The 15,054-nt window shown below is 41.7% G+C and overlaps 1 protein-coding gene and 2 non-coding genes across 3 annotated transcripts in view; 1 reads left to right on the plus strand and 2 right to left on the minus strand.

Annotated features, from left to right (window-relative positions):
- Positions 1-15,054, minus strand: part of ABCG2 (ATP binding cassette subfamily G member 2 (JR blood group)) — a 141,906-nt gene that overhangs the window by 102,895 nt on the left and 23,957 nt on the right. The window lies entirely within an intron of this gene.
- Positions 9,039-9,146, plus strand: LOC112133194 (U6 spliceosomal RNA). Its single transcript, XR_002914880.1, has one exon. It is a non-coding gene; the product is annotated as a U6 spliceosomal RNA (small nuclear RNA).
- Positions 13,696-13,821, minus strand: LOC112133286 (U6atac minor spliceosomal RNA). The gene has a single exon (XR_002914955.2). It is a non-coding gene; the product is annotated as a U6atac minor spliceosomal RNA (small nuclear RNA).

A 15,054-nucleotide genomic window follows, 5' to 3' on the forward strand; every position in this document is an offset into this window, starting at 1 on the left:
ACCTCAGGTGATCCACCTGCCTCTGTCTCCCAATGTGCTGGGATTACAGGTGTGAGCCACTATGCCTGGCCTTTTTTTTTTTAAACGGAGTCTTGCTCTGTTGCCCAGGTTAGAGTGGAGTGGCGCAATCTCAGCTCACTGCAACCTCTGCCTCCTGGGTTCAAGTGATTCTCCTGTCTCAGCCTCCCAAGTAGCTGGGATTACAAGCACTTGCCACTTTGCCTAGCTAATTTTTTGTATTTCTAGTAGAGACAGGGTTTTGCCATGTTGGCCAGGCTGGTCTCAAACTCCTGACCTCAGGTGATCCACCCGCCTCAGCCTCCCAAAGTGCTGGGATTACAGGCGTGAGCCACCGTGCCCGGCCAAAGCTATTTTTTTAAAAGCCAATAAGTGACAATGCGTCCTTTCAAAATATATTAAAAATATATAATTATTTATTTAAAACATTTAAGAATGTGTATAAAAACACATTTACCATGCCTTCTCACATACTATATACTGAAGTTTAACATATTGGGAACATATATGTTAACTTGTGCTATTTTTATTGGTATCTCAGAATAAATCTTCCCTTGCCATGTCTGTTTAATCAGAACTATAAAATTATAAGATGAACAAAACAACACAACACAAAAACCTAAAATCATTTCTGACCGCTAGTCCATGAGTGAGATTTTTTCTCAATATTGTACAATCAAAACAAATACAGAAATAAATTTCAGAGGCTTACTACAGCTGAAATCAGTGAACCTTTCTCACAAGGTTTTTGTGCTAAAAATACTGTTTTCACTGTATAATTTCCTGATAAGCAAATGTTATAATTTTAGCACCTAAAGTACTTGTATCAATAAATATATTATTATTTTTATATATTATAGTTATGTAATTAATTTTTAAAAGGTTTCTGTTGCTAAAACAAAAAGTATCTGAATTATCCTGGATCATAGGCAATACAATGATATCAAGCTCAACTACATTTTTGCTAGTAGGCTGATTAGAAACAAATTTAGTTGAAAAGAATACCTTAACATCCTGTAAGGCTGCCATAAAGGTAGATGGGATTTTACTTCATATAGCAAAGGTTTGAATTTGTTATTTTATTTTATTTCGAGACAGAGTCTTGCTCTGTTGCCCAGGCTGGAGTGCCATGGTATGATCTTGGCTCACTGCAACCTCCACTTCCTGGGTTCAAGCGATTCTCATGCCTCAGCCTCCCGAATAGCTGGGACTACAGGCATGTGCCACCACACCTGGCTAATTTTTGTATTTTTAATAGAGATGGGGTTTCACCATGTTGGCCAGACTGGCCTTGAACTCCTGACCTCACAAGATCTGCCCGCCTCGGCCTCCCAACCTAATGGGATTACAGGCATAAGCCACCATGCCCGGCCAAAGGTTTGAATTTTTAAAAAACATTTTCAAGATATCAGATGTTCCATTTCGTTTTTCACCTGACATTTCATAGAAACAGAGTGCTCTTTGCCTTTTCCTCTTTCCTGTTGGCTGGAATTCAAGCCCAGGGACTGGAGTTCCTGTAGCTACCCTGGACTGTGAAATGACTTTGAGAATGGAAGTCGCATATGGCAAAGCAACAAGACACAAGGAGTGTGGGTGTGGCCAGGCGCTGTGGCTCACGCCTGTAATCTCAGCACTTTGGGAGGCTGAGGCGGGCGGATCACAAGGTCAGGAGATCGAGACCATCCTGGCTAACACGGTGAAACCCCATCTCTACTAAAAATACAAAAAATTAGCCGGGCGTGGTGGCGGGCGCCTGTAGTCCCAGCTACTCGGGAGGCTGAGGCAGGAGAATGGCATGAACCTGGGAGGTGGAGCTTGCAGTGAGCCGAGATCTGGCCACTGCACTCCAGCCTGGGCGACAGAGCCAGACTCCGTCTCAAAAAAAAAAAAAAAAACAGGATTGTGGGTCTTTGAAACCATGAAATTGCTATACTATCTTTGCAGTGACTGCTTCTATATTTCTTGAACATGAAATAAATAAATGTCTATTTTTTTCTTCCACTGTCTTACAGCTAAACTTGATCCTGAGATAGCAATGGTTCAGACAGAAAGAGCTGTAGGCACGAAGGCTGACATAGGAAAGCGCTTGGCATCTTGAAAAGATGGCAAGGTAAATGTAGCTGGAGTACCAGTAATGGGAGGAAAAATGGTAGGAGACAGGGCGGGAGTTAATAGGGAGCCCGATGGTGTAAGGCCTGGTGGCTCACTGGGACTTTGAGCTTTAATTTAGATGTGGGAAGCCATCAGAGAATTTTGAGGAGAAAAATGACCCAACTAGTCTACGTTTTAAAGGAATCTCTTTGTGGAGAATAGACTTATGCCAACGCTTAGAAGTCATCATATGAGTAAAATGAGTATTTATTACAATATTCTCTATACTTCTTTTACACATTTAAAATATTCTACCGCCAGGCCTGGGAGCTCACACCTATAATCCCAGTGCCTTGGGAGGCTAAGGTGGGAGGATCGCTTGAGGCCAGGAGTTCAAGTCTGCAGTGAGCTATGATGGCACCACTGCACTCCAGCATGGGAAACAGAGTGAGACCCTGTCTCTAAAAATAAAAAACAAAATATTCCAGATTATAAAATTTCATGGAAAACTGATCACAATCAAATTTATTAACTGGCCAAAGCTAAAACTGTATCATTCATAACTAATTTTACTGTAACATATCAGAATAAAGAATGTGTTAACTTAGAAGGGTTTGTTCTGGGCTATCCAGAAAACAGATAGGGTCCATATAATGTGTGGTCGGCTTGTTAGCAGCAAAACATATCCTAGTCACGTGGCACCAAAATATGTTAGTAGCAGCCAATCCATACAGGTCTGCAGCAACCTCAGTTCTTGCCTCCTCAGAAGAAAGAATTCGACAGAGGAGCGTAAGGCAGAGTGAGAGAGCAAGACAACTTTTAGAGCAGGAGTAAAAACTTATCAAAAAGCTTTAGGGCAGTAATGAAAGGAAATAAAGTACACTTGGAAGACGGTCAAGTGGGCAACTTGAGAAATCCCATGCACAGTTTGACCTTTGACTTGTGGTTTTATACACTGGCATACTTCTGGGGTCTTATGTCCCTTCTCCCCTGATTCTTCCCTTGGGGTGGGCTGTCTGCATGCACAGTGGCCTGTCAGCACTTGGGTGGGGCCACATGCACAGTGTGTTTACTGAAGTTGTATGCATGCTCAACTGAGGTGTTTTCTCTTACTAGTCAAATGCTCTCAGGAGGCCATATACCAGTTAAACTCGGCATTTTGCCTCTTAGTGCACGTGCTTGATTGAGCCCATTCGCCCAGCTCCTGAGATCTTATCAGGAAGTTGCTGATCACTAGTTTCAGGTGTTTCTATCCATTGGGAGACTACCTTTCCCTGGCGCCAGCTGCAACCAATTACTATTTTGCAGAGCCAGTGTAACAACTGCCTGACCATCACCTGATGGTGGCCTGACATTCCTGGGTTGGGGGTCGGGGACTCTCCTGCCCCGCACATGTCTGACTAACTACTGGAACAGACTAGAGAGCTCTGCATTGGAACTTGCCTCTGGGTTTTACTAACTTGGAGGGTGACTTTGACTAAATCAGTCATTTAACCTTCCTAATCTACCAAAATGTAGTCATCTTTACCTGCAAAGATTTTGTGAGGATTAAGTGCTTAGCATTGTTCATTGTTTCTAGCACAGAATAATCATCCCATAAGTGGTGTCTTCATTATTTTTAATCACAATTACCAGAATCTGAGAACACTTAACTACACTTTTAACACTGAATCAGGGCAATATAAAATTTGCAGGCATAAGGAAGGTTTTCTGTTATGAGTGGAGACAGCTTCACACAAGGATTTTCCATTATTTGATGCAAAAGCTCTCAAGTGCATCTCCTTTTTTTTTTAAATCTGGTAAGTTTGCTTGTGGAAGAAACTTGAGTATCTCAGTCATAGGAATGCCCATAAGAAAACCAATTAATTACCATTCTGATTCATACTTCAATTTCTTCTGATTCATAAATTATTATGAATCAGCAACTATGAACCTCATCAGCACTAGCATACCGAAAAGATCATTTCTGGGCGCACGTTTTACCTCCTGGAACTTTATGATGCTCTTACACTGAAGATTAAAAAAAAAAAAAAAAAAAAATCCCGTTTAGCATCGGACTGCGCAGGGGAAATTTAACCATTTTTAAATACACCAGAACATTCTGTTCTTCTTAACAAGACCTGCCTTTAAGAGAAACTATCTTATCAGAGGCTAATCTATCGAGGTTTTATGGGCACTTAAATGACCTTGGTGAAGGGAAATACCCAACCCCAAACCCCTCCAGCCATCCTGTCCTATTTAAGGTGAAAGGTTGGGGAGACTGAGAGGCACTGTGAAATTCACAGCCTAGGGGCACAGGCTTACTAAAAAAACCAAGACCTAATCATAGGACTGTAGAATATTACCCCTACCCCACCACCCCACCTCCCCACCACATCAGGAAAGGCCTACCTACTAGAGTTCTTTTTACCCAGTACATCATGTCTGGCTTTCAACAAAAAAAAAATACAAGGCATACTAAAAGGCAAAAAACAGTTTGAATGGACAAAGAACTAGAACCAGACACAAATATTTTAGGAGGGTAGAATTATCAGAGTGGGAATTAAAAACAACTATGATCAATATGATAAAAGCTCTAATGGGGCCAGGCATAGTAACTCCCACCATATTGGGAGGGTGAGGTGGAAGGACTGCTTGAGTGCAGGAGTTCAAGACCAGCCTGGGCAACGTGGCAAAACCCTGTCTCTACAAAAAATACATAAATTACCTGGGCATGGTGGCATATACCTGTAGTGCTAGCTATTCAGGAGGCTGAGGTAGGAGGATCCCCTGAGCCTGGAGAAGTCAAGGCTGCAGTCAGCAGTGATCATGTGACTGTACTCTAGCCTGAGCAACAAAGTAAGACCCTGTCTCAAGATTAAATTAAAAACTAAAAAAAAATTTTAAATGAGCTGGGTGGGCTGGCATGCGGCTGTAGTCCTAGCTACTTGGGAGACTGAGGCAGGTGGATCAGTCGGGACCTGGCGTTTGAGGCTAGTGAGCTATAATTACATTACCGCACTCCAGCCTGGGTGATACAGTGAGACCCTGTCTCAAAAAATAAATAAAAGGCCAGGAGTTCAAGACCAGCCTGGCCGACATGGTGAAACCGTCTCTACTAAGAATACAAAAATTAGCCTGGCGTGGTGGCATATGCTTATAATCCCAGCTACTTGGTAGGATGAAGCATGATAATTGCTTGAACATGGGAGGCACAGGTTGCAGTGAGCCGAAATCGCACCACTGCACTCCAGCCTGAGTGACAGAGCAAGACTGTCTCAAAAAAAAAAAAATCATTTGTTTCCAGCTGGGCATGGTGGCTCATGCCTGCACTTTGGGAGGCCGAGGTGGGTGGATAACCTGAGGTTAGGAGTTCAAGACCAACCTGGCCAACATTGTGAAATCCCGTCTCTACTAAAAATACAAAAAACTAGCTGGGCATGGTGGCACGTGCCTGTAATCCTAGCTACTCGGGAGGCTGAGATAGGAGAATAGCTTGAACCCAGGAGGCAGAGGCTGCAGTGAGTTGAGATTGTGCCACTGCACTTCAGCCTGGGTAACAGAGCAAGACTCCGTCTCCAAAAATAAAAATAAAAATAAATAAGCTGGGCATGATGGCTCACACCTATAATCCCAGCACTTTTGGAGACCCAGGCAGGAAAATCAGTTGAAGCTAGGAGTTCAAGACCACCCTGCAGAACATAGCGAGATCCAATCACTACAAAAACTACAAAAAATACCCAGACACAGTGGTGCATGTCTGTAGTCCCAGGTGCTCAGAAAGCTGAGGCAGGAGGATCACTTGAGCCCAGGAGTTTGAGGCTGCAGTGAGCTATGATTATGTCACTGCATTCCAGCCTGGGTGACAAAGGAGTCTATGCCTCTAAAAAAGAAAAATAAATAAATGAAAGCTCCAATGGATAAAGTAGATGGCATGCAATAAGACAGATGGAAATTCTGAGAAAGAGTCAAAAAAATGCTAGAGATTAAAAACACTATGAAGATTGCCATTCATGAGCTTACAAGTTGACTAAACACAGGTGAGGAAAGATACTCTGAGCTTGAGGATGTCCAGTAGAAACTGAAAAGCAAAGAGAAAAAAGACCCAAAAAAGGGGGAGCAAAATATTCAAGAACTGCGGGACAATTATAAAAAATACAGAAAGAGAGAAAGGAACAAAAACTATATATGTATATGTATATATATGTGTGTGTGTGTATATATATATTTTTTATTTTTGAGACAGACTCTCGCTCTGTCGCCCAGGCTGGAGTGCAGTGGTGCAATCTCAGCTCACTGCAAGCTCTGCCTCCTGAATTTAAGTGATTCTCCTGCCTCAGCCACCCTAGTAGCTGGGATTACAGGCTTCTGCCACCACACCCAACTAATTTTTGCATTTTTAGTAAAGACGCGGTTTCACCATGTTGGCCAGGCTGGTCTCAAACTCCTGACCTCAGGTGATCCACCCACCTCGGCCTCCCAAAGTGCTGGAATTACAGGCGTGAGCCACTGCGCCCGGCCAAAAACAATATTTGAAGCAATTATGAACTGACAGCTTCTCCCAAATTAATGTTAGATACCAAACTACAGATTCAGGAAACTCAAAGAATACCAGGAAGAATAAATCCTAAGTAAATTACACATAGGTATATCATATTCAAACTACAGAATATCAAAGATAAAGAAAAAATCTTCAATGAAGTCAGAGGGGAAAAATATTCTTAACTATAGAGAAACAAAGATAAGAATTATATCTGACTTATTAGAAATCATGCAAGCAGGAAGAGAATGCAGTATATTTAACATGATGGTAGAAAAATACCACCAACTTAGAGTTCTGCATACTGTGAAATTTCCCTTCAGATTTAAAGAAGAAATAGACTTTCTCAGACAAATAAACATCAGAGGAATTTGTTGTCAGTACACCTGTCTTGCAGAAGTGTTTTTTAAAAGTTATTTTACTTTATTTAGGCCGGGCGCGGTGGCTTACGTCTGTGGTCCCAGCACTTTGGGAGGCTGAGGCGGGCGGATCACAAGGTCAGGAAATCGAGACTATCCTGGCTAACATGGTGAAACCCCGTCTCTACTAAAAATACAAAATAGATTAGCCGGGCGTGGTGGTGGGCGCCTGTGGTCCCAGCTACTCCGGGAGGCTGAGGCGGGAGAATGGCGTGAATCCGGGAGGCAGAGCTTGCAGCGAGCGAGATCGTGCCACTGCACCCCAGCCTGGGCGATAGAGCGAGACTGTCTCTCAAAAAAAAAAAGTTATTTTACTTTATTTTATTTTTTAAATAGAAGGCCCGGCATGGTGGCTCATGCCTGTAATCCCAGCAATTTGGGAGGCTGAAGTGGGCAGATCACTTGAGCTCAGGAATTCAAAACCAGCCTGGGCAACATGGCAAAACCCCATCTCTACTAAAAATACAAAAAATTAGCCAGGTGTGGTGACGCACACACTGGTAGTCCTAGCTACCCGGGAGGCTGAGATGAGAGGATCACTTGAGCCTGGGAGGTCAAGTCTGCAGTGAGCCCTGATCATGCCTGTGCACTCCAGCCTGGGCAACAGACTGAGACCCTGTCTCAAAAAACAAACAAACAAAAAATTGGAGACAGGGTCTTACTATGTTGGCCACCCTGGTTTGGAACTCTTGGCCTCAAGTGATCCTCCCACCTCAGCCTCCCAAAGTGCTGGGATTACAGGCATTGGCCACCATGTGTGGCCAAAAGATGTTCTTCAAAGAGAAGAAAATTGATAAAGATCAGAAAATCAATAAAGGTCAGAAAATGAAATCTACATAAAGAAAGGAGAACATTAGTGTGCAGTGGCGGGATCTCGGCTCACTGCAAGGTCCGCCTTCTGGGTTCATGCCATTCCTGTGCCTCAGCCTCCAAAGTAGCTGGGACTACAGGTGCCTGTCACCACGCCCAGCTAATTTTTTGTGTTTTTAGTAGAGACGGGGTTTCACCATGTTAGCCAGGATAGTCTCAATCTCCTGACCTGGTGATCCGCCAGTCTCAGCCTCCCAAAGTGCTAGGATTACAGGTGTGAGCCACTGCGCCCGGCCTACTTTTCTTACTCTTAATTGATCTAACAGATAACTGGCTAAAATAATAATAGCAACAATATACTCAATTGTATATGTAGAAATTTTGAACTAAATAAAAACGAAAATACAATTAACAAAATTCGTGGGATGCAGCAATTGCAATATAAGGGAAATATATGTCATTGGAAACATATATTAGAAAAAAAAGACAAATCCAAAATCAATAATGTGTACTACCACCTTGGAAAACTAGAAATAGAAGAGCAAATTAAAGACAAATTAAGCAGAAGAAAAGAAATAATAAAAATCAGAAAAAAATGAAACTGAAAATCAATAGAGAAAATTAACAAAAAAACAAAAGCCAGTTATTTGAAAAGGTCAATAAAATGTATAAGTCTCCAGTTACACTAACTGCAAAAAAAAAAAAAAAGAGAGGACATAATTACTAATATCAGAAATAAAAAAGTAGACATTACCTGGTTGGCCCTGTCAGTAAAAGTTTTTTTAAAAAAAGAGTGGACATCACTTAAAGACCCCACAGACATTAAAAGGATAGTAACAAAACTATTCTCACAAATTTGATAACCTAGATGAAACGGACCAATTCCTTGAAAGTTGCAATCTGCCAAAATTCACACACACAAATTAAACAATCTGTAAAGACCCAGGATTATTTTAAAAATTGAATCAATAATTAATAAACTTCCAAAACAGAAAGTCCCTAGCCCCAGGTAGATTCACTGGCAAATTATATCAAACATTGAAAGAAGCAGCTGTACAGTTCTTTATAATCTCTTTTAGGAGACAGAAATAGAGGGAATTCTTCCTAACTCCCTAGCTACTTAAGGACCAGGGAGGACTATTGTGGGCTCCACCTGAGAGCTGGTTAGAAATGCAATATCTGTGCTTGCTTTGAGAGCACATATACTAAAATTGGAACAATTCAGAGAAGATTAGCATGGCCCCCTACACAAAGATAATACACAAATTTGTGAAGTGTTCCATATTTAATAAAAACACATTTTTTAAAAATGCAGAATCTTGTGCCTCAGCATAAGCCTACACTCAAAACCTGCAAGTTCATCAAGATCCACAAGTCATTCATATGTACATTAAGTGTTAAGAAGCACTGGTCCTCAACCTATCTGCATACTGGAGTCTCCTGGAAGAAATTCTGATTTAATTGGTATGAGTGTGGCAGGGCTTTGGGATTTTTAAAAGCTCCCCAGGCATTTTAAAATTCAGCAATATCTAAAGAGAGGTCTTAGAAGCCAAGATCACAAAATGAATATCGGTGAAGTATCATTTTGCTTACCTCAAAGGGCCTTATCAATGGCACTATTCCATGGGCTGCCATCCAACCTGCTACTAATGGATAAAGTCCCATAATGCCCCATGTCAACTTTTGGCCAAGAAATTTGAGAGTCTAGGCGTTATGTGATGACTCACATCTGTAATCCCATTACCTTGGGAGGTCAAGGCAGGGCGACTGCTTGAGGCCAGGAGCTCAAGACCAACCAGTGCAACATAGGAGGACCCCATCTCTACAATTATATATATATATATTTTAATTAGCTGGGCATGGTAGTGTTGTAGGACTTTCTCCTTAAGATCCTTGTCACACAACCAGGAAAGAGTAGGCTTGCAGACACTTTGAAGGACAAGAAAAATGGAATTTATTGGGTGAAAAGGAGAAAGGGAAAACAGGGACTCTAAGCAAAGTGAGAGTTCTGCTAACTGGTCTCTCGCCTCACAGATTGAATCACAGGTTACCACCCTGGAACAGGAGCGTCCAGGCTCCTCCCCACTGCAAAGGGCTCAAACTTCCCATGGCTCCACCCCGTTCTCCCAGTGTACAGGCTGGTCAGAGGTTCTCCGGGGACCCCTTTATACTTGGCTGTCTCAGTAGTACACACCTGTAATCCTAGCTACTCAGGAGGCTAAAGCAGGAGGATCACTGGAGCCCAGGAGTTGGAGGTTACAGTGAGCCTTGATCGCACCACTGCACTCCAGCCAGGTCAACAGAGAGGGACCCTGTCTCTAAAAATAGTAAATAAATAATAAAATAAATTTGAGAGATTATATTTTTAGAAATATTTGTTTCAATAGTTTAGTAGCACAGAACTTTCTGTACTTTACCTTTTCTCTTTCCCTTCCACCCAAATTCTTTACACTAATAAGGTAGGTTTCCATTTAAATAGATGTAAATTAATTAATTAAAAATGTTTTATTAGCCTGCTATTAAGCCACAAATTATACTTTAATTTAATGAAACTAGTGTTCAGCACAATGCCAGTTTAATGGGGTTCCAACTTAAAACATTGAGGGTAATTCAAAACATTGTATTGCAAATTACTAAGAACTGGAGAGGTGAGAAGAGAGTCGGGGATGGAATTGAGGATGAGGCGAAAAGATGAAAGAACTGAGGGAAAGACCAGAGAAAGGAATACTCCCCTGTTCTTTTTGGTTTTGTAAACTGTTAATGACAAGTGGATTCTAGTAGCTGAATTCAATGATCCAGGGCCCCAGCAAACTGACAGTCATGGCTGGTTTCCATAGTTAACAACATGTAGAACTATTTCTTCAAAGAGGTTTAATTAGAATGTACGAATATTGGAGCTTAAATATAACTTGAGAGCTTTGCCTAAGAAACTTAAACTCAGGCCAGGCGCGGTGGCTCATGCCTGTAATCACTGCATTTTGGGTCACCTGAGGCCACGAGTTTGAGACTAGCCTGGCCAACATGGTGAAACCCTGTCCCTACTAAAAATACAAAAATTAGCTAGGCGTGGTGGCGGGCGCCTGTAATCCCAGCTACTGGGGAGGCTGAGGCAGGAGAATCGCTTGAATCCAGGAGGCAGAGGTTGCAGTGAGCTGAGATCGTGCCATTGCACTCCAGCCTGGGTGACAAAAGCGAAACTCAGTTTCAAAAAAAAAAAAAAAAAAGAAACTTAAACTCATGTTTAAGACTTTCCTTAAACATGAGAAGGCAAAAGGGCAACTAAATTTTTCTGACATTATCGGAATAAAATTATTCCAGTGGCACAAGATTTTTTTTTAATAGATTACCCTGAAATACTTACTCTCTACTTTTGTACCAGAAAGTCTTAAAGCCACAGCTGGACCAAAGGTATGCCAGCTCCAAACTTTAAAAGAAAAGGTAACTCTTTAAATATAATCATTCCTTTTTGATCACTTTGCAAATTTTCTCTTTCTTCTTCCGTTTCTCTAGTTTTCTTTTCTTCAAGTAGGAAATGATTTTGTTTGCTTCGCAAAGACCTAACACACCTCAGCTGTAAAGAATTCAAGCCGGCTGGGCTTGGTGGCTCACGCCTGTGATCCCAGCTCTTTGGGAGGCCGAGGCGGGAGGATCATGGGGTCAAGAGATCAACAATATCCCGGCCAACATGGTGAAACCCTGTCTCTACTAAAAATACAAAAAATTAGCCGGGCGTGGTGACAGGCGCCTGTAGTCCCCGCTACTCAGGAGGCTGAGGCAGGAGAGTTGCTTGAACCTGGGAGGTGCAGGTTGCAGTGAGCCGAGATCGTGCCACTGCACTCCAGCCTGGTGACAGAGAAAGACTCCATCTCAAACAAACAAAAAAAAAAGAATTCAAGCCAGGCAGTTGTCTGCTGCAGAACATATAATATTGATGATATATGTTTAGGGTCCCATTTGGACATGGAGAATAACTTTGCTATAGATATTCAATATAACTAAGAGCATAGGCATAAAATACTCACAGTTGCCAATAATTCCAAGTGTATGCACAAGTTTTGCACATCTTCAATATATTTTAGATCCTAGATCAGTTAGCCTTACTTGGGAATGCAAGAAAGCTTCATTTTATTTTATTTGTTCTTTTGCTTTAAAATAAAGGGAGATAGTTGAGAGTGTTTTAAAGGAATAAGAAGACTGGTTGCTTTTGGCAGAAGGGAATTTGTCATTCTCTCCATCAGAGAAGGATTAATTGTATTGTTTTGGAGGCAGTGGGGATTAGGATGGGAATATTTGAATTTCATTATTAGAGTAGGTGGGTGCTGTATAAAAATATACTTGAAACTAAAGTCCCATGCTGTCAAAAGATTTGCCATTTAAGTGCAAAATATGTTTGCAAATCCTGCAAAACAGGAAGACCAGACTGTCTTGAACAACTTGCTCAGTGTCTTGAGAGTACTGCCAATTCTTATTCTTGGCTTTGTTTTCTGAAAACTGCTTCCTCTTTGGCTAGGAGCTGTTCACCTTTTCCTGAAGCACGTCTACCAACAGGGGCACACTAGGAAATGTCTAATGAATTCCTGTAGTTTTATTTCCTTCAAATTCCACTGGCAGAGAACTTCATAGTGTGGTGAAATCACTAAAGATGTTAGTACTTGGGCTTTTCCCTACAAAATCATTGAAAAGTCTTCCAAACACACCAGCAGATTGCTCTTCCAAGTGTCAGGACAATCTTAATCTTAATCTTAAAATGCATAGCATTAAACCCCTAAGATATGTGTTCCAATTATGTTTTGAATTATGTTTTGAAAGTTGTTTTCTCTGAAAAAGTAGGGATCTAAGCTTTTCTTTTCACACTACCTTTCTATATACACACAGACTCCAACTAACTTGGCATTAAAAATAAAAACTATAATATAAATGACCCATAGATGTACACTTTATTCTGAAAACTTACCATTCTGTTCCACTTTCATAAAGTTACTCTTATGGTCACCAGTCCCATCAGTTCTTCCTTTACAATGTTTGAGAAATCTGTCTCTCTCCATAACCTCTAACCTCACTTTATCTTAGCCCTTTATCATTTTATCTTTTATTTATTTATTTTTTTGTTGAGACGGAGTCTCGCTCTGTCGCCCAGGCTGGAGTGCAGTGGTGCGATCTCAGCTCACTGCAACCTCTGCCTCCCGGGCTCAAGCAATTCTCCTGCATCAGCCCCCAGAGTAGCTGAGACTACAGGTGCGTGCCACCATGCCCGGCTAATTTTTGTATTTTTAGTAGAGATGGGGTTTCCCCATGTTGGCCAGGATGGTCTCGATCTCTTGACCTCATGATCCGCCTGCCTCAGCCTCCCAAAGTGCTGGAATTACAGGCGTGAGACACCATGCCCAGCCACCGTTTATCATTTTATATCTGGGCTGTCTTCCAAGCTAGTCTCTGCCAACAATACTTCGTTCTCTAATCCAATCTAAACTGTCCTGTACCCTGTCTCCAGTATAATCTTTATTCTAGAACTATCAAACTCTTTCTTCATATTGTTGCCTGTTGAAAATCTGCTAGTTCTTCTCCCAGCTGAAAGAATCACGTCCTGGCCAGGCGCAGTGTCCTGTAATCCCAGCATTTTGGGAGGCCAAGATGGGAGCTTTGCTTGAAGCCAGGAGTTCAACACCAGCCTGGGCAATACAGAAAGACCCTGTCTTAAAAAAATAAATGAATCAAGTCCAAACTCCTGACCCTTGGAAGCATGGCCACCACATCCTGATACTACACAGCCTTTTTCCACTCTTTTTCTTCTTTTTTTTTTTAAATTTTTTTGTAGTTGTTTCATTGAAAAAATAAAAATAAAAATGATAGTTGGATGCCATGAAGTAGGTGGCAATGCCTTAACTGTATGCTTGTTGTCAGGCCTGAGGGCCTCTTCCATTCTTGTCAAGAGAAGTGTTAACCTTCTGTCCTTTCATACAATACTCCCCACTCTTCTTTTCTAAGACAGCTAGGCATCTCATAATCATGCCTCTTATTTTCTCACTTCCATCCTTCATTCACACTCTTGCTACTCATGCCGTTCCCCATTGTCATATTTTTAAATCCAATGTATTAATTTTAATACCTAGATCCAGGCCCACCTTCTCCATGAAGCCTTTCTTCACTACCACTCTAGCCCACAGTGGTCTCGTCTTCCTTTGAGCTCTTAACATTTATTCTTGAAACAACAAACCGAATAGTCCCATAGATTGGTGCATTTACAAACCTTTAGCTAGACACAGAGCACTGATTAGTGCGTTTACAATCCTTTAGCTAACAGAAAAGTTCCCTAAGTCCCCACCCGACCCAGAAGCCCAGACAACTTCATCTCTCACCACCACAGCCCAGGTAATTTGTGTATTTTCAGTAGAGACGGGGTTTCACCATGTTGGCCAGGCTGCTTTCCAACTCCTGACCTCAGGTGATCCACCCGCCTCGGCCTCCCGAAGTGCTAGGATTACAATAGTGAGCCACTGCGCCCAGTCTCAAAGCAGTGCATTTTTATGCATAACAAGTATTTACTGCTTTACTTGAGACCCCTGCCACACTCTTCATAATCCAATGGAGAAATCTCTAGAACATTAAAGAATATTAAAAGACTGGAAAGACGAGCTTTTATTAACTTTTTCTGGGCTTTTAACACTACAGAGTTACCAGCTATTACATGAGTTCAATTGGACTTCCTACTTACTGATTTTTTTTAATCACATGTTAACATTATCATCAGAGGCAGACTCTGTAAAGTGGTATAATATGGTTTCCTGTGACGTGGCATAAACAGGTCTACATCCTAGTCTCCTTCTTTTTAACTGAAATCTTAGTGATATGAAACTGTGGACAACTGGAAAAAAAGTCTTTCTGTTCGAGGATAAATCTGCTATTGGGTGATGAGATATATTAAATTTGAGCTTTTTTGATCTCCTCGAGGGATATTTTTCTTTTTCTTCTCTTGAGACAGAGTCTTGCTGTGTCACCCAGAGCTGGAGTGCAGTGGCATAATCTCAGCTCACTGCAGCCTCGAACTCCTGGGTTCAAGCAGTCCTCCTGCCTCAGCCTCCCTAGTAGGTGAGACTATAGGCATGCCCCAGTATACCTGGCTAATTTTTTTATTTTTAGTGGAGACGAGGTCCCACTATGTTATGCAGGCTAATCTCGAACTCCTGAGCTCAAACAGTC

This window comes from Pongo abelii, chromosome 3 (genome assembly GCF_028885655.2).
Source record: "Pongo abelii isolate AG06213 chromosome 3, NHGRI_mPonAbe1-v2.0_pri, whole genome shotgun sequence".
NCBI lineage: Eukaryota > Metazoa > Chordata > Mammalia > Primates > Hominidae > Pongo > Pongo abelii.